Genomic DNA, 20750 nt, shown 5'->3' with positions numbered 1-20750 from the left:
ACCTTATTCATCTTTTAGTGCGTCATTCTGTTTTTTGGATTAAATAAAAATCAGTGAATTTAGTACAGGGCTCACAAGATATTTTCATTGACATAAAAACATTGACTCTCCTTGGGGAAACCAGTGTTATAGTTTTGCAGGACATCTTCTCATCTCTGAAGCTTTTACGGGCAACAGCCCTCATTAATTTAGACAAGTGGGTTTGTTTAGTGTTAGCTCGGCAGTATAATAAATGGCTCACCTCTCCTTTGCCAGTGATTATTGAAGTAGGAATCCTCCTTTGTCATCACATCATAGAAGTGGCTGAATTTGAACAGTCCAAAAACTACACCAAAGAAATTCTCTGATCAGGGCAATTAGTTTTCCTAAAGCAAAAGTGGTGCTTTCTAAAACTTAGTGCAACAGATTGCTAAAATTGTGGGGTTTTTAAAAACTCATCACTCTAGAGGATCAATTCTTTAGCACTTGCACAACCAGCCAGTTCAGGCAGCTTTATATGTTATACTAAGACACTTGCAGGACATATTCTCTATTTCCCTGTACAGGCCATATCCCTGTTGTCAAGTGTATAACCTACAGTAGTCCCCCTACTCTTTACCCCCTTCTCACACAGCTGGACCCCTAAAAACTGTGCCCCCTTGGTTATTTGATGAAAATGCAAAAATGTCATACTACACAGGGGAGCCTCAGCTCTTCTTGCTTATAAGGACTACTGTCTCATTATCTTTTGTAAATTCTTGGGAAGAGGGACCAGCAAGGAAGCAGTTCCTGGAAAAAAAGCAAAGATCTCAATCTGCGCAACTCTTCCAGAAACCTACCGCTAGATGAGTGTAATGCACAATTCTTACTAACTACTTTCAGAATTAGCTGCTTTTCTATGTTATGCATTAAATTCTGCTGTGAAGTCTCCTTTGGCACCTCTCACTTTTCAGAAGAAAAATCCCCTTGCTCTTCATTGAACAAGCTAAATATGCCCCAACAAGTAGCATGATTATGTAGGAAGGAATACTTCTGCATTTCATTCAGGTGAATTATCTTCTTGTGACTGCACTGTACCGCATTACTGCTGCTCTAAGTCTAACATTAAATGGAAAACTACCACAAAAAGAATAATAATTACTGGTCTGCCAGTACTGTGGTTCTCCACAAAAGACCAGGGATTCAGCTCATGTGGGCACACAACATTTCTTCATTATATTTTCCTGAGAATTTTACCGTCTTTATACTTTCAGCCTTGCCTCTCCTGCACCCATGGGAATCTCTAAGTTCTTAAGTGCAACCTACCCATTCAGGAATCAACTTTAGACAGGAAAAGCCTTGAATAGTTTTGGTTGACTGGATTTGAGAAATTAATTACACCTGTTTTTATACACCTGTATAACATATTAAAGTTAAAATACTACACTGGCATGGACAAGTTGCATTTTGTACACTGATTTTAAGAAGAAAACAGAGCTTAGATAAAGACAGAGGACAGCCCTATATTGCCAACAAGACTCCAGCAAGTCCCTCTGGTAGCTGAAACCCTAGAATAATGAAAAGTGATATTTCAATAAATGACTTGGTATCTATTTAATCAAGGTCATATATATGAATGGTTTATATATGAAAGTTTTATCACAATATGTGTCTGTATCAAGTATTTCAAAGCTGTCACATATACTTATGAAGATATGGTTTTAAACTGATGTATAGATGTTTTTATTTTACAAGTTTATAGGTGGTTATAGTGCTGACATACTCCCATATTTTTCAATGAAATGTCAAAATATTTTTTACTATAGCAATAATTATAAAACTATTAGTTATCAGCTGCAATAAAAGTTCAAGCTGATATTGACTGAATACTCTCCCATTGTAGTCACTGAAGATGGCACTGTATACTTGAAATTATGTTTTCAAGTGAACTACTCAAACTTATAGGACTGAAGCATTGTCTAGTAGCACAAAACACTTTAGCTAACACAGGTGAGTGTTACACAGTTCCAGTCAACAGTAAAGGAAATGCTGCTTGGAGCGAAGCCCTGTAAATTCTTGCCTAAGTTTTGGTGGGACTGCAACAAGAAACTACTTTCCCTTTTGATGGAAAGCATGATACTGGATGAAGAAGAGAAAACATCGTCGCTCCTTCCAAATTGCAGCACTCCCTGACAACTCCCTGAAACTGTGTTGTGCCACAGGGCTGAATGACTTGGAGTTTCAGGAGAATTTCTGATTCAGAGCCTGTGATAATGGCATAGACAGAAGATCCGCCTGGCCAGTCCTTTGTGAGGGTCAGCTTCCTCATGTGAAGGCAAGCATGCAGCCCCACCTGGAAAAGCTCCTTCCCTTCTTGACGAATATGCACTCACAGTCAAATGCACACATGCATACCAGTGATCACACACCTAGGGATCATATGTTCACTGCTCTTATACTGCAGCAAAAGACCTGGGTGTGTAGGAGGACTGTAACTTAACAATCGCTTAAACACCTATTCTTTTTCTTGTTTACTCTTAGCCTCTGGGTCATGACAATAAGTCCCCATGCCGATCAACCAGATGCCTTTTCATTTAGAGTTCAAATTTTCCTGCTTCTAATCTTTTACCTCCAGTGCACTCAATCCCATTGTGTATATAAATCAAAGTTTTCTAGCAAAACTGGGACATGTGGATATGAAGAGCTGTGATTAGACGGGTAATCTGGAAGTCTGAACAATTTCAACAGCTCAAAGAAAAAAAGTATAAAAAATATCTTCTATTCCCAAGCTGGATGATATGCTGAAGGAATAATTTCCGCTAATAATGACAACAGGTTTGTGGCTCCATACATAGGAAACGAAGTTGTACTAATAAACATTCTCTATCAGCTATGGTGTAAAATATATAGTAAAACTGTATACTTCAGTATGCAGGACTTACATTGTCAAATTTAATTTCAGGAAACAGGATTTAAACATCTAAAATACCGTGAGAGCATTAAAAGAAAAATGCTGCACAAGTTTTTGTTTCCACCATTTATTTTTTATAATCCTTATTATTCCAAAGTGTCTAAGAGAGTATCAGTATATCTAGCCGTCTGTTTCATGGAAAGCAGGAAACCTTGCATTCCATAAAATTGATGTAATAAGAAAACCTATTGAGTAAAAAATTAAAAGGGAATTGATCCTGATATCTTCCATTCTGCCCCTTATTCGAGGACAATTTTTGAAAAAATTCCAATTAAATAAAAGTAACTTCATGTTTACCCAGTACCTGGTTTCCTTTGTTATTAGCTATTGACCTTATAATCTTTCTCATTAATAACATCAAGTTATCACCACAAAGATCAAAGGTATGGATTCAGCTTGTAAATATGGTAGCCAAAATACCCTGGCATCAGATTTTTGACCTCAACAAACAAGGAAACACTATGTGCATGCACTGTCAGTTGGTTTTATTGTAGTTTTAGATAGTATTTTTTAACTTATAAGAAAATTCATAAGATATTCTAAGTTATAAGATTCTCTAATGACTTACAAGCATTCCTTCCTACAATAACCTTTTAACAAATTCTTTTACAATAGACTGATCAGCCTAATCCAGGAACTTTTCCATTTCCCCATGCCCACCTTCAACTCCCCTAGCTGCGTTACTTAGGGTACTCAAAATTTTTAAAAACATCTCTTCTACTGTATCCTTTTTCCACTGCAGAGTGCACAATTCTACCTCAAGTTTTCACATTCCATAGAGTCTACTCCTCACTCCTGTTTGTGAGTTTTTAGCAGAAATGTTAGCATTCCAAGGTTTACAAAGAGGAGATGTGAAGCTCAGAGCCTGTAATTACCTCAAATCAATGCATAAGCAAGCTTGTCCTCCATACCATAATTAGAAATTTAACTCACCTTTACAACACAGATAGCAGAGCATTTATATCTTTCCCCTTAGTCAGGCATGAGAAAATTACAGCCTTCCTGTGCAAAGGTGGAATGGAAGCCCAACTGTGCACACGTACCAAACTGATCCTGAGGTAAAGGTATGATTTGCTGTTTCGGGCAAGTAATGCTAATGCAGGCATAGAAAATAGCAACTTTTTAATCCTCATACTTTTTTCAAAACAAGGAAAGTGTAGAGTTGTGCAGGTGTTCATATCTTGTCTTTAACTTAATTTGTGGTCCGCTTTGCAGCTTTTCATGTTCCCTTGCAAGTGCAAGGACTAGTAGAGACCAGCTCTATACGTAGTCACTATACTGGTACAGAGCAGAGAAAACTGGTCACAAACGCATACAAGGAGAACTGACAGAGAAACAGGAATTTACAGAGTCAATAGATGATGCTGAGTCAAATCTCAGAACTGCTATTCAGACGAGAGTGAGCCTATGTCTTTTTATGTGCATGTATGTTTTCAAGTGAAATATCCCAGATAATTAGCAGCTCAATTTTGTATTCCTGGCTATTCAGGTAAAGACCACCACCCTATTTCTAATACTCAGTTCCCTGAAGTGCAGAAAAATAGGGTTATTTAAGTCTTAAATCTGGCTTGATGCCTTATTAGCATTGGGGTGTGCCTTTTAGCATGCTAATAACAAGTACCTAACAGCTTTTTTTCTTTCTTAATATTGATTAGCTGTGGCAATTTTGATTTAGTCTTTCTAGTTGGTCAAACATACACCAACAACATAAAATTTCTTGACTGGTACACAGGATTTTCCCACAGAAGTCCTTTCCCTGTATTTTCACACAATTTCTCATAACTTTGTACTCTTTTTGCCTGCATGTGCCATCTCCTAGCTGCCCTCCTTGGTGTGTTCTACTTTGTAGGACCTCCAAAACTATTCATCACTAAGGCCTGATTTTTTCCCACAATCATGGGACTTTGTAGGTGCATTTCTGCCATTTGCAGGTATCCTCAAGAGTTAAATCACTGCTCCAATTACAAAAACTGGGCAGTGTAAGTTGTCCTTTTCCTCTAAATTCTCAGTGTTCATGTGGGGACCCATCATACACTGATATATCCACCAGCCATTAAGCCAAGCAGTTCTACTTCACTGAAGATATCAAGGAATACAACTCCAGCTGGTGCTGATATTTTTAAGGCATTTAGTGGGAGAATTGAACTACGTCTAATGTTACAATGGTGTTTTGAAGTTAGCAATGGCTTGCAAAAGGAATCAGGAGTTATCCATATATATCTCTCATGCCCAGGTATGTATTTCAGGCACAAATGCATTGGCTTCCAGGCGAGCTGTGAATACAAAATAGTGGCAATCAGGCCATCACCCTAAAAGTGCAGTCTCTGATATGGTCTTGTTACACAAAAAGGAAGAGGGTGGTGCATATAAAGAAATCTTAGCATTATTTATGTGGGATTTAAAGGCTTGCCAAATACAGATGCCATGCCAGGATCAGGATAATTTCATTACCAGAGGCTGTTAGAAACACAGTGTGGAAAGTGGCTGTTTTCTCTAGTTCCTTCACATGGAACGGCCTCAATTTCTATGAGTGCCTGTAGATTATATTGATTTTTTGTGTTTCTTATTAACTTTTCACAGAACAATTTGTCCCTGCTATATCTCATTAGATTCTGAGACAGACCAGCCAAGAAGATTGTTTTTTCATATGTTTCTCTTTTCTTTACAGAACACAGTTGAGATGTTTGAAGGGACTTGGTGAGATCTGAAATAAGTAGCCATCTCAGCGGAACAGGGTTAGTAGTATACAGTAAACCAGTGAGGTACAAGCAGCCAAGTTTTACTAGAAGTGGTCAGCTCAGACTAAGTTCAAATTCCACTGATGTAAACTACCTTCACCTAGAAGCTATGTGAATTCACACACAAACAGAGGATTTCTGATCGTTAGGTACCTATGAGATTACCTGGTGCCTTCCTACAGGCCGTTTTTTTTATTATAGATTGTAGACAGGATCTGATCAGGACTATAAATTCCATACAGCTCAAATCTGCTTTTTTTCGCCAGTTGACATCACTGGTTTATTTAAATGTTTGTTATATAGACCTCTGCATGTCAGTAGGAAATAAATGCTCAAAAGCACTGATACGTCTTCTTGTAAAACTGTGATTAATGAAAAACAGCTAATTTGCAATCATAGGACACATAGCTCAGTACTTCCATATTCAAATTTCTGCTAGAATAAGATCATGTTTGTCTGCTCAATTCATCATTAATAGCAGAAAGATTCCAGGTGCTTTAGACACAAAACCACAGAAAGAGTCTGTAAAAATATTAGGTAAATCTCTCAAGACATCTTACCTGTTGCCAGCACATCTGCACCCATGATGAAATGGGGATTATAGGAAACCATCTTACTATTAAATGGTATGGTTCATGTCCCAGCCCTGAATCCTGCCTCACCACAGGCACTGTGTGTCAGTCATATCTTCTGATCATAATTGTGAAGGGCTTTTGGAATGAAGAAATCTTGCCCTGTCTTATACAGCTCACCCTTCTATTCTTGAAACAAGACAGTGAGCTGCACTGACCTTGCAGGAAAAAGGAAGCAGCTATGAGAGGTGTCAAGAACATTTCCATGATGCAGGTATGATGGGAAAGGAGAAGAGACTTTGAGTAGTAATGGGGGAGCAATGGAATTCAAGAGAAGCATCTTGTCTACACCTGCATGGTAAACAGACTTAGGGAAAGCTAAATGTAAGGAAAATGATGCCTTCCCTTCATCCATCTATCAAGCAATACACAATGTCATCTTAAGCGTTACACAAGAGTGACACAAGCGTGCCCTGTCAAAGTGGAATGCTGGGATTCTGTATACAAAGAGCACTTCTTCTTATATCTATTTCCAAATTACTAAAACACTTTCCAGAAAGTAAAAACAATCACACTGAACAACTTTTTGAATTATCTTAATTTGGTAAGAAAGTGGTTTAGAGAGTCTATGTACACAAGGGTTTTGCTCTGATACAGCTAATCAGCTGAACCCGCTAACCAGATTAAACAACAGTACATGAACAAGTATTTGGTAGTTAGGTGCAGGGAACTCTACTAACTTCGCAGAAAATATTTCTTCTTTAATTACCTTTCCAAGCCTAGACACCTTCTGTTCTCTGAAAGGCACATCTCAGTTACTGTCTTCCTGGCTTTTAGAAATAGTTTCGTGGAATGGACTGATATTTTTATGCTATTGCTGATCAAGAGTTGATGAGATTCTGCTCAGGGAGCAGAAAAAGTAGGTAGCTCTAAGCATACATGATAGACTTACCAGGGATAGAATATGGCAATTACAGCAGTTCCCTTGATTTTACTGAAGACATTGTAAATTTCCCATGTATATTAACAGAATATGTGAGTAGAGATGATGATAAAGCTAGACTTTGCAAGAAAAGACACGTCCTTTTTGATATACATTCTAAAATGTTCTCAGGTTTGAGGTCAGGAGTTACCCAGTTCTATTGTAATAGAATATTTTCCCAATATTTTGATTAAGCAAAGTATAAGTGCAAAAAAGTAGTTACAAATTTTAATTCTTGTGGTAGATAGGGACAGGCGAACAGAAAATCTCAGGATGTGACGGAAAGCAAGACCCTTCCCCCCTTCTTCCTGCTATAAGTGATCAATCACCCCTGAAGCATGCAGCCCCTCCTAACTCCAGTAGTTTTCCACTCCTTACTAACCCTAGCCAGACCCACCGTCCCCTTTTGACGTAGTAAAGCCCCCTTGACTATTTAACCCCACGAGATGAGATAATAAACGCCATTTGACCATCTGCCACATTGGTGTCTGTGCATGTCAGTGGACCGAGTGACCCGGGGAGGCCGGGTCGCCGTGCTGTATCCTGAAACCAGGTCGCCCGCCTTCACATCAGAAGGCGACAAATACTACACTTGTACTATGAGGAGATCTACCAGATATTCAACAGTAAATAACCGAGTTGATAGCAGTCAGACCTTTAGATTCTAGAAAAAGTAACGCAAGACAAAGTTGGAAAGGAAAATGTAAGCAGACTGTATGTCCTTGGTGCACAATTACCAAAGTTACACCATTACTCTGTGAAAAATTCCACGACTGTGCTTTAGTACCCTACTTTTGGTACTTGAAAGCTAACTTCATATCAATGGTCACAGTTGAAAAAAAGCCTCCTTCCCACAGATTTGGGCCAATGGTTTTTGCACAAGTTTTTACATAGGAATGAAGAGAAGATACTGACAGACTAAACTCATCCTTGCCAAGCAAACAAGATCACAGCTCATCCTGAGGCTTCCAAGACTAATGAGCTTTATAGAGTTCGGTCATGTAAAATACTGGTTTCCTTCAAGGAGGGTTCGTCTTCCTGAATTCCATAAACCTTGGCTCTTAGGCAGAGCTTTTCACCATCTTTGTAAGAAAGGCAGACCTGTGAACAAAGCATTACCGGGGATTAAATTGTTCCTCAGTCCTTCAAGATCTGCACAAGATTGTATCCATCTCTGTAGGCACTACCCTAAGAAAGAGCTCCACATGGAAGGTAGCTGACAGGGAGGGAAGGAAGGAGGGAAAAAGGGAAGGATATGAATCAGCAGGAACCACAGTGGCATTACCTGCAACTATTGCTCACTGTAGTGATTTCATAGCTTACAAATGAGTAAAGAATCCAGAAAAATGGCTTTCCTCTGCCTTATTTCCGCTTTATTTTGAATGTTGTCTGTGTGAGGTTGACACAGTGCTGCACTCTGCTCTTTCTGTCATAGAAAGTAGAACAAATCTGCACATATTTGACAGCATCAGGTTGTTCCCTTTCACAGCAGTGTCATAAGGACAAGTCCTTATTGCAGAATGGGGAGGGCCCTGGTAAAGACTTTCAAAATTCTCACACCGTTTCTGGATATTTGTGTCTCTGACATCACAAGAAAGAAGTACTTAATGCAGGCCAAAGGACGTTATTACAATGTTGTTGTAGCTGCATTGCCCTAAGGTTATGTGCATTCCCAAAGTATGTAGTGAGGATTTATGTCTATCTTCTCAAGCATTTGTTAATTTACCACCATATTCTTCTGCCAACAAAACCACAGCTCTAAAACACTGCAGTGATCTCCATGGAAATAGACAGTATCAACCCTGTATACTGATGGTAGTATTTTTAGTAATGAAGGAATTAACATTTTATTTTTGTATAGGCACTTTGGAATAAAACCATCTTTTCTTTCAATTTCTCCCAGTCTCTTGCACATGAAAATAGGTATAGAAGTTGTCCACAATCTCTTTGCTCTCTTCTCCCTACCTTCCTTTCCCGAAAAGAAATAAGTATTTTGAAGTTTTCTTGGTTGGTTTGCTTTTTGGTTTTTTTGGAGTTTTTCTTGCGGTGTTTTTGGTTTTTTTTGGGGTTTTTTTTTTTGTTTGTTTGTTTGTTTGTTTTTTTGTTTTTGTTTTTTTTTTTTTGTTTTTTGTTTTTGGTTTTTTGGTTTTTTTTGTGTGTGTGTGTGTGGTTTTTTTTGTTGTTTTTTTTTTTTCGTGGATTTTTTTGTGGTTTTTTGTGGTTTTTATTTTTTTGATATAAGAGCTGGCAGTTTCAGCAATGTCTTCCTGCTAGAAATTCAAAGAAGAAGGTTGTTTTCTGTTTTCTTTTGCTGATAGAAGCGAGGATGCTACTGGCCTTCTTAGCCACCTGGGCTCACTGCTGGCTCATGTTCAGCCACTGCCAGCCATCACCCAGGCCCCTTTTCCCCAGGCAACTTTTAGCTATTCTTTCCCCAGCCTGTAGCACTATATGGGGTTGTTGTGACCAGACTGTAGGACCTGACATTTAGTCCATTTAGTCATGTTATACCTCTTACTTTTGGTCTTGGCCCATCAGGCCAGTCTGTCCAGATTCCTCCTCTGCAGAGCCTTCCTGTCTTCCAACAGATCAGCACTGCCACCCAATTAGGTATAATCTGCCAATTTACAGAGGGAAGTCAAGTCTAAAAAAATAATTTATCTACTGCGGCCAATTACAGTTTTATTCTGTCCTTGAAAATAGGACCAAGTAGTCAGAGCACTGATACTATAGAGTTTCCTTTTAAATTTTCTTTTTTTATAGTTTTGTTTTGTTTTTCTGAACAGCTCAGGTATCTGCAATGGGAGGAAAAAAATTTCTTTTAAACATTTCTGTTGCAGGCTGCCTGAGAGAAAAAAGGTAATGGGAGATCTAAGTCTGACAGCCCTTGAGGAACTAAGTGACAGGAAAGGGTACTTCATTAATATTTTCTCCTGAGGAAAAAACACACAATCTCTGGTAAGGAGCAAAATTAGTCTACTCAATTTTCGTTAGTGCTTTCCTTCATCCTCTATAAGACTTTCCATTTCTCTCCAAGATCTTCCTTGTTTTCTTCCGTGCCATTTCTTCTGGCTTAAGGAGGAATTCAAATGAAATGGTAGCATGCAAGGATGCAAATAATAGAAAACTGCTGAAAAGCTTTTTTTTTTTCCTGTGTTTGAAATCTCTATGTTCTTTGCATTTGGGAACGTGACAGGCTCAGAACTGCAGAGATGCTGCAATTTCCTCAGAAGAAAAACGTACTTCAGATTAAGATTCCCTTTTTAACATTGTGTTTGCTTCCAAGTTGAAGATGAAAGGCTAATCAAGTGTCCTGTCTTTTGGTATAAAAATGTTAGACCTAAGGCAATTGTGCATGAAACCTTGGCCCTTTAGTTACCTTGTTCAGAAGAACCTACAATGAGAACTGTGATAACTGGCAGCTATAGTACCAAGAGCAAAGGGCCATGTAAATGGGGTAACTTTTTGATAGCAGCATGATGGGCAAGACCAATGTAACATCAAGCAGGGGACAGCTTTTCTCCCACTAGATCCCAGATTCTGGATTCATGGCTTCAGGCCTCCTCAACCACAGAAAGTGTCTTTTTTCCATATGGTCTATGAACTTCTCATCCCTGAAAATGTCTACCTGGTTTTAAAGTTTAGTTTGAAACAGGTTCAAAGAGCCCGGTGTCAGTGATTATAACTCAGTCAAAATACATTTCCTTATGGCCAGAACCTGGCCCTAACGCTCTTGGACACCATGCAAAATGCTAAGCAGTTGCAGAGGTCTATTACTCGGTTTATGTAAGAGCATGCCTTTGAATCCAATGTTAAATTCGTGTTCTGTCCTCTTTGAGCCCAGCTGTACCCTGAGATCTGCAAGCGTCTCAGAGGCTTTGACACCACCAATTGCTATGTATCTGCTTATGTGAATTAGTGATGCATCAGCTGCAGTAAACAGAGTGACGTTTTGTTGATACCCATAGAGATGGCAGTGTTGCAGTCTCTTGGTGAGGACTGGATCCAGGTCTTTACCCACACACAGCTCAGAAGGAAAGATAGGATGGTTGATCTCAGACAACTGAAGATTTAGCTTAATTTTTCAGAACTCACCAGAATTCCCCTGTAATAACCATCAAGAGACAAGGCGTTGAACGGATATTGAAGGCTTTGGCAGAGCAAGCCTAGGCGGAGCTGAGGCAGAGCCTATTTCTGAATTGCTACAGTTCACAGCATCTCCTTTTTTTGGCAGATTAGTGAATAAGACAAAAAGTACTACTGTCGGAACCCAAGGTGTCCCTACTTCTGAAGTAATATTGACTCAAAATACCAAGTAGCAGTTTTACATATTTGGCTGTCTGATATAGAGAGAGATGGCACACACTTGGGAACATCTAGTCCTAAATTTCTCAGAGAGAGCAAGTGAATTGGACGCAACGCATATTTGACACACCACTCCTAATAGTGTGTTTATCTCACCAGTGCCAGTTCCTGAAATCTAGACTTTTCACAAAGTGAAAAAACACTAGTTGCATTCTCCATTTTATTGGTGTACAGGATGAGTACTCTCTTACTCTGCCAGACAGAAAGGCTTGTCTGTGGCCACAATTAAGGAGATCAGCTTTATACGCATGATAATAAATTGAAATAATTTATCCTCTGTTATGTCACTACTAGTGTTTTGGAAATAGATCGTTTTTATTTGGAGTTTCAAGAATTTAAAATTTCATTGCTGTCAGTGGAGCCAAGCAGCTGTCTTCCTCAAGGAAGAAAAAGAATCGAAGAAAATTGTCCTAGCTTTGTCACAGATACAATAAGTAGCCACAGCTCTGCAGATGCCTTCTCTGAAAAGCAACACTATGAAGTGGGGCAGTAGTTGACCTTGAATAGTTCTCAAATAGTCAAGAGCTTTGGAGGAAGATGAAACGTCTTGTGAGAAATCAAAGACGTCAACAGAATGGCATTTGGCATAACTCTAGACAATGAGGCTTAGGCTTTATCAGTCTGCCTGGAACCTGGAAAATTAGGTCCTTCTTTCTCACTCATAACCCACATAAGCAAAAAAAGCTTGTCTCCTTCCCTTGTCTTAGGTACCAATTCCATTGATATTGGCCCTAATAGATGTTCATTTTTTCACAAGGAGAATCATGGTGTTTTCCTACAGCAATCTCTCAAAGTGGTATCTTTAGAGGAGCCTGTAGTGCTCCAATTCTGTTCTTAATGTAGTCAGCCAGAATTTCACTAGTAGTACTGTTAGCAGTCTGGCAAACCAGAATTTAATTGCAGCTGTCACAGAGTGCAGTTAGGCCAGTGCTCTGAGGCTTTAAAATGCAATCCATGGTATCATCAGAGAAGATAAAAGCAAGAGGGGAGGAGGGAAGTAACACACAAGTTACAATCCAGCCATCTGTCTTTTCTCCTATATGGAATTCATATAATGGGCATCAGCAAAATAATCAACTTAATTTATTATGGATATGTCACTAGCAAGAATAGGCTAATGTGACAAATGTAATACTGGACCCTCACCACTACCTCTCTTTTCTGTTCTAGAACCCTGCCATACCTAAGAACTCTTGTGATAATAGTTAATTTCAAACGATGGTTCCTGACTATTTTATGGCTCTTGGGAGAGTCAAATCTACCTGCACTGGTCAATAGGAAAGGGAAAAGCAAGATGCTTTTGTAGTTACTTCAGATCTCTTCTATTATTTTTTTTCTCTTCTCAGTGTTACAATCTGAGTACGGAAATCAGCAGCTATCTCTTCATTATCCCCATCAACATGAAATGAATCTGCTTTGGCTCTGGATGAGCTTTGGATCTATGTGCAGGAGCCATGCCGTGGCAGTAGTGGAGCTCTGCTGAGACATCTTTCCTGCAGTTCCATGTATGAGCCTGATAACCCAGTGAAGACAGCCCTATTTTCAATCCTGAGCATCATAGTGTCCATAACAAGAGTTTAGCTTTAAACTGAACAAAAGCAAGACTGGAAGGAGGAGGGGAAATAGGCATAAAACCTGCTATTTACTCTACTGGTAGAAGTAAGTTTCAGTCCTGCTGGCATTTAAACTTTTTCCTACTTCTTTCATAGTTTCAACTTTGAAAACCTTTAAGTCCACTGGAGCTAAAAATCAGTTCTTCCCAATTGCTACAGCTTGTCAATCATGAGAGACCAGAGAGGCCTTAGAAAAGGGCAAAGAACAAAAAACATGGTCTGGCAGAGCTACACATCTATTTTTCTAATTCTTAGCTAAGCCCTAGTCACTCACAAAGTTTTGACGCACCAGCATAGCTGAAGTGCAGACTACTGGTAATGCATGTGAAAATATGATTACCTTGAATAATTCCTCCACTAGATAGCATGTGTGTACTCCAGGCAGGTATGGAAAAAAAATTTCTTTTTAGACAAAGCTGTTTAAAAAAATAGTAGTGCAGTTTCTCTGTGCAAGACTTGCACTATAGTCTACTTCAATCCCTTAGATAGCTGTACATAGATGTTAAGCATGAAACAAAGGCTTCCTTGTAAAATGCCATGTTTCCTACTGAAGCAGACAACGAAAAATTCAGACTACGGAAAAATATGACTCAGTGTTTTCTTTATTTTGATGGATTGTTTTTGTGTCTGTATTCTATTAGTTGATTTAAAGCAAAGCATAACATAAAACAGTACAAGATCCACCTATTAGAAGGACTCAGCAATATACTCCAGGACTTGATGTGCTATTTAGTTTCCATGCACCTTCATAACTTTTTAGTTCCTTCCTTTCTCCAACATACAGAACCAGTACCTACCCACGAAGGGAGGCATGAAATGACAGGTATTTAGCAAACTGCTAAAAATTTTATTCAAGTGCCCCGTCCTGTGGATGTAGTGCTACATGGAGCCAAATAAGAGTTTTAGAGGCAATTTAGACTTTTTCTTGAGGTTAACTTAACAATGAAGAAGAAACAGAAATATTTTGGTGACAGAAGTTGAACTTGGTCCTGTGAATGGGTCAGATTAGGCTGGCTTACATCAGAGGTTTGGCTTTGAAAATAACTTTTGTTTTAAGAATAAGTGTTGGCTCTTGATGAACTCCATATAGCACCTCCTTTGAAATTAATTTGCAGGAATGGTTATATAAACTCAGCCCAAATCTTATTAGTAATATCAGTTATAAGAGGAAGAGTCACAATGAGTATCCCTGTACCTAACAAAATGAGCAAAAGTGCAAAAGAAAAGCATTATTTGGGGGAAGAATAACCAATAATTATCTACTATTTACTGCTCTCTGTTGCAGAGATATCTAGAAATAGTCCTGTCAAAACACTATATAGCTGAATCAGAAGAGACTTAACAGAAGCATATTTAGTATTCTTCCAACCCACCTAGAGTAACTAGTCAGTAAGAAATACTGATAGTGTTTTCTTAACATGACCTTGGTCTCAAAAACCATTAGCTTACCAGTCTCCCCAAAGAATCTGCTGCCATTTTATCTATGCAGGATCTGCTCTTCACAAGCCAAAAGCAGTTAATAGGCTGTTTTTATAAACAACACAAAGGTGAAAAATCCAGACGCTGTGGTTGGCTGCTTTCTTTCCCTCATTTTCCAGGAAGAAGCCTCAGTCACTGACCAGAGTCAGAACACACCTGCGTTTGTGAAAATTGTTTTTGAGCTTGATGAAACTTCCTGGTGTAACCCACGCTATCTCTACACCTGGGATCTCACTGAACATGACCAGACTTACAGTGCCTAGTTGTTTACAATTAGCAAAGAAGCCCAGATACACCCAGCCCTTCTGACCTCCCAGGACCAGCTGGAATGCCAGAGTTTCTCTTCTGCCGAATTTCTATGCTCTTAATGCAACACTTGTCACGGGAGAGAGGACATGTTGGGGACAAGTAAGTGCCTCTAAAGGGACTACCCCAGCTGTGTCCTGGGCAAGTGTGCGATCAGGGACTCAAGAGATACAAAATTGCTGTATCAATAACAGTTCTGGGAGCCATGACTCATGGTGGCAACTGCTGTGGGGCTTGTGCCAGCCCCAAGAGACCATGTGGAAGCATATTGCCACACTCTTTCCACAGGTGGGAAGGAGAGATGGATCTTAAACTCCCCCACCATGGTCAGGGGACATCTTCCACTACACCAGGCTGCTCAAAGCCACATCCAGCCTGGCTTTGAACACTGCCAGGGATGGGGCATCCGCAGCTTCTCTGGCAATCAGTTCTGATGCCTCACCACTCTATTAAAGGTTTTCTCCTGATTTCTAATATGAACCCTTTCCTATTACTTCGTGCTCTTGTACAACATCCCTCTTCATCTTTCTTGTAAACTCCCTTCTGTTACTGGAAGGCTGCTACGACATCACCCCCATGCCTTCCCCAGCTAAACAAACCCAGTTGTCTCAGCTTTTGCACATAAGAAAAGTGCTCCATCCCTCTGATCATCTTTGTGGCCCACACTGGATTTACTCTAAAAAGTCCGCATCCTTTTTGTGCTGGGGTCCACAGAGCAGTCCATAGTACTCTAGGTGAAGAGTCAGAAGAGAGTAATAGAGGGCAATAATCACTTGCCTTGACCTGTCAAAATTCTTGTACAATACCGAAGGGGGTTAGTGATGGTGATCCCTGCTTGCTTCTATGAGGATATCCTTGAGAGTTCTGTATTAGTTGCTAACATGCATTCAGTTCCTCTTCTGGTCATCAGCTTTTTTCTTCAAGATGGGAATTAAATTTGGTTATCATTCATGGTATTTAAGTTCTGCAATATTTTTGCATATGCCTAAAGAGTCTGGGTTCTCTTTGCTGTACCATACCTTATCTGCTTGTACAGCAATGCACAGAGACAACATCACACCCCTCACCCAAACACAGCAGTATGGCACTGCCACATAATCTCCACCCCTTTTATTGCAACTGTCCAGTGCAGCCTTTCTGTTCTGGTATCCCAGGTAGTGTGTGTAGAGGGCTGCTGCTTAGGCAGCATTGGAGAGCCTTGTCTGCCCGTTCCCAGTTCAGCTTATTTCATGAGCTGGTTTGTTGGTGCGGATTCTGCCACAATACAGAGATGTCTGGAAAAGTTCAGCTCCATCCTGGATTTTGCTTATGAGTCCTTTAAGCATTTTCCCATCTACACCTCGTAAGTCTGTTTTTAAAAATACTAATTTTCAATGTCTGGGCATGAGATATCTCAGTGCACCTACAACAATAGGTACGGGGATGCAAGGAAGAGCCCAGGAGATGCGAGAACATGTCAGCTCAGCGAAGAACCGACTTTTCCCATGCAGACGTCGGTTGCTTCAGTTTACATGGTTCTGTGCAGAAAAAACTTAAAGAGCATATACTGCAGATCACAACAGCTAACGTACCACCACCCACACATCTGCACTCATGCTGATTAGAACCTACATGTTTACTTCTGCAGATAAAAGAACTTTAAAATACATTTGCATATCCCAGAAATTGTAAATTTAGCATTCTTTGAATTTGGGGGGATAGAAACTGGACGGATTCTTTTCCATACAGAAAGCAGATTTCTGACAGTGGAACAGATCTTTCAAATCAAGAATTGAAGAGGACCACACCATAGCTAAGGAAAACCTCATTAATAAAAAACCTTCCTTTTTCTATGTAGTTGGTTTTGTAAAAAGAGAGAGACGCCCCTGTGAGTCACCAGCTCACTAAGACTGAGTTGTTCTCCCTCCTGCTCAAAAAACTTGAGTATACAATCTTTCTTTTCCATTACTTCCCCAAGAACTACCACAGTTTCTCAGGAATCAAAAGGACCTAAATATAAGCCCTTTGGACAAAATGTAACTGTTTAGCAAATAAGTGTCCTGTGAAAGGACACAGTCAGAAAACAAAGAGTAAATCAAGTGGAAAGACATACTAGCTTGAATAAGAATAATGTTAAGATTGCTCTGGGCATCCAGATACCTGTGGCTATGTGCTGTGTAGCTATATATCGTATCAGACACAGCTTCAGTAGCTACTGGGACAGGCTGTGTTCAAGTACTTTGAATATCACACAGAACACAGTGCTCTCAAAGGCATTGGATACCTAGCAAGCTTGAGTTCAGACTGACTGCAGAATGCTAAGGTCCTTGCAAAATCAAAAACAACTATAAGATTTTATATCTATTTTAAAATAGGTTATGGCATTCTCAGAAGTACAGGTACTATAAAAAAACCAATATTCCATGCCATCTATTTCCCTAAACCAAATCAATGCTTTATGATTGCCACATGTGCATATTAATTGTCTCAGTATACTGTTTTCATATAAAATCACCAAATATCTCTCTAAAAAAAAAAATCTTCCTTTCTCAAATCTCATGTCTGCATTAAAGTAATGCCCAGTTTTAACAAGAATAGGCATGAAGCATGTAACATCTCTGAAGTCATGAACTAAGAGTGCACAGATTAATGTTTCTTGAATCCCTTAATGTCTGGTTTTGGATGCAACTAACTGGCTGTGAAAGAGACATTTAGAATTTTCATGCAGTTTCATGCCCAGATGTGTGTCTGCTGTGTACAAACACACATCTAAACAGAAAACAGAGAATGGTTCCCAAGGTGTTCAAATTCTTTTCTATTATTTGCGTATATATAATCGGAAATTCCTTCCTGAAAATCAGTGTATTGCAAAATGGGCTTTCACAAAGTGATTATGGTTTGCATTTAGTCTGCTGAAAGTCTGAGGGAACAGGGCAGGTAAGAACAACCCTTGTATCCAGAATTCTGAAAATAGTTTAAAAGGCTCAATCACTTGACATCTAATCACCTTAATCACCGTGATATCCCATCTCCTGGCCCTTTCAGACTCTGAATACCCAAACTTCATTTTCACTCAGCAGAGCTGCAGAACTAAAGCTACCATCACCTGCAGACTGCTCCATTGGCTAGCTGTTGTCAGAGGCACCTTGGCAGCGGACCCAAGTGCCTTGCAGTTGCACCCAGACCACTACCCTGCTAGTACGACAAGCATGAAAGAAGGATTTCGCTAACCATTCTCCTTTGTTCTTCCCTCCGGCCCACTCCTTTGTTGCGACCTTGAACCCCGATGATTTGTACTACTGGCCAATCCTGGCTCACCCTGCAAAAGGAAATAAAATTGGCATTAGCGGTCTGAAGAGCCATCTCCCGAAAAGCTGTTTAGATTTTAAAATCAAACACAAATTATGGCTTAAGAGAAGGGGGCTTAAGTTGTTCAAGGTATTAATGGCTAGCAGCTAAAGAGGGGCCAGGAGGACAAATGCACCCAAAATCCTGCTGTGTCAGCACTACATTGTTTGAAATGGAACCAGTAATAATCTTTTTTTGTTGTAGCTAGATGGATGGAATCACATCCATGCCCGGTTCCAGCTGTACCACCACAATGACTGCACTGAGTGAATTAAGAACATATAAGGCATGCTAATTCTCTATTTGCGGCTCAAACTTTCTGATCGCATAATAAAAAAATATTATGATTGCATAATAAAAAAGTGATTAGTTGCCTTTTCCCTAGAAAAAAATCTGAATGCTTCACCAGAGAACATCTTCAGAGACAGATAAGAAAGTTTAAGGTCAGATATGTACAAAAACCTTAAGATGTTGGGTGTTTTGGTTTCTGAAAACATTGTTCTATTTTTTGTGTGCTGTAAGCATCAGAAATCTCCAGAAAACATGGTCATTAAGATGGCTGGATAAACAGTGTGAATTTTGTCTGATGCTGCCAGTAATAGAAGACAATTGTTTGCTTTGGCAGATTTGATATTATCTGTAGCCAGTATCAGTGACATAGCTTAGGGATTTATACAGCAATCAAGATTCCTTATCTTCTTCACCTACCCGTGTGTCACGGCAGCATGTACTCACTACAAGATTAAGGCTTCATGCACACATGTGGGGAGATTTCCAGTGAGAATTTATTGTAGCTGTTAGCAGTCCTAAGCATCGGCAGAAAAGAGTCTACAAGGGCCAAAGAAGCCAACCTCCTTTTTTTTAAATTTTTTTTTCCTTTTCTTTTAAATTGTTTTTCCATTTTTATGTGCAAAAAAAATAACCCAAATTCAGTGTCCCAGACAATTTTTCAGAACAAATACAATCAAAGTTAGAGGCTTCTAAGAATGTGTTTGTGAGCATGAGAGAAAACTCAGTACCATCCTGCGGTCACTGGTTGTCAGAAAAGAGGGAAACTGCAAAATTCCATCAATTAGCTCCAATTTCCCAGCTTCTTAATGATACATAGGAAATGCAATCTGCCTGTGACAGACCTAAACAGAGCTACCAGTTCTTAATGCTAGCATATTTATAATTTTCACAGCAGTTATTAGGACTTGTTAATTGTGTTTGGGACTGACTTAACGGGTGAAATAAATAGTCAGTTGTGGCTTCTCAGGGCTACAGAAGAGGCTGCCCAAATATGAGTGATTTGCTTGAATCTAGATCATCAAGTAGGATTAAGATTTGTGGCCAGTCTTAGCCAAATAGTCACCTTGAGTGTTCAGGGCTCTTTCCATCTTGACAACTATAGTCATCACAAAATTTTGCCTGCTGTTATGGCTTTCTCCTGAAAAAACTGAGCAGAAATAAGACAAATATTTTACCCACTTGCAAATTAATAATTTTGTAAAATACAAATTTATCAAAGTAATCAGATAAAAAAATTATTCAGGAATAGTGTTTGCCTTTCAACTGCAAAATTAAAGAAGTGGTCAGCTACAGAATGCTTGCTCTCAAGAGAATCACAGCATGGCTAGCCATTTCATCTGCTCCACAATGCAAGGTAGCAATGCAAACAACTTCCCTGTCCCCTTATCTTTGGATGGGCTGCTCAGACAGTTTACTCAAAACCATAATGTGACAAGATCTCAACACCATGTTTCATCCATCATTTCATACTGGGATATCCATCACAGCACTGCAAGCAACTATGACAGAAACTGAAGAGAGCTGATAACTTCTTGCATCATGCATTTTTTGAAAAGACTGTATTAATGCTGCAGGTGCAGTATGTTATAGTATATTTGGATATTACATACTTATCTATGGCATATTGTCCTTATTGACTCTAGGGATCTAGAAAACTGCATTAATAATACATATGTTTTAAAGAATATGCTTTTGTTGGACTTGAAGTTATGGCATTTCAAATTATATGTACATATATAGTAGTTCTTCTAGTTGCAAACCCACCATCTCAGGATCTTAGGAAATGTAAAATCTGACACTACTTGGTAAAGAAACAATAGCATAGTAAGACTAAATATAATTCTAGCTCCAGTTCTCTGTAACTTGGCCCAAGAGGTTATGTTACTAATTAGGCAAAAAAGAGAATAAGCAAAATCTTTGCCACCACATTCCTGCCACAGCACTTGCTAAACCAAACAAGTAAATGAGGAAATGCTGACTGGGTAACAACGTTCCAACCTCAGTAATCCTATAACTGATGATCAAATCAGCTGATCAAACAGCTGTGCTTATCTGCAGACTGGTTTGGATTTCATTATGTCCAACTAATGAGGAAAAACATTTTGTTGTTTAGTTTCAGATAATTCTGCAACCAAAAAGATTACTTCT

This window comes from Vidua macroura, chromosome Z (assembly GCF_024509145.1).
Source record: "Vidua macroura isolate BioBank_ID:100142 chromosome Z, ASM2450914v1, whole genome shotgun sequence".
Lineage (NCBI taxonomy): Eukaryota > Metazoa > Chordata > Aves > Passeriformes > Viduidae > Vidua > Vidua macroura.
The sequence above is the reverse complement of the archived record's forward strand: the minus strand, read 5'-3'. Positions refer to the sequence as shown.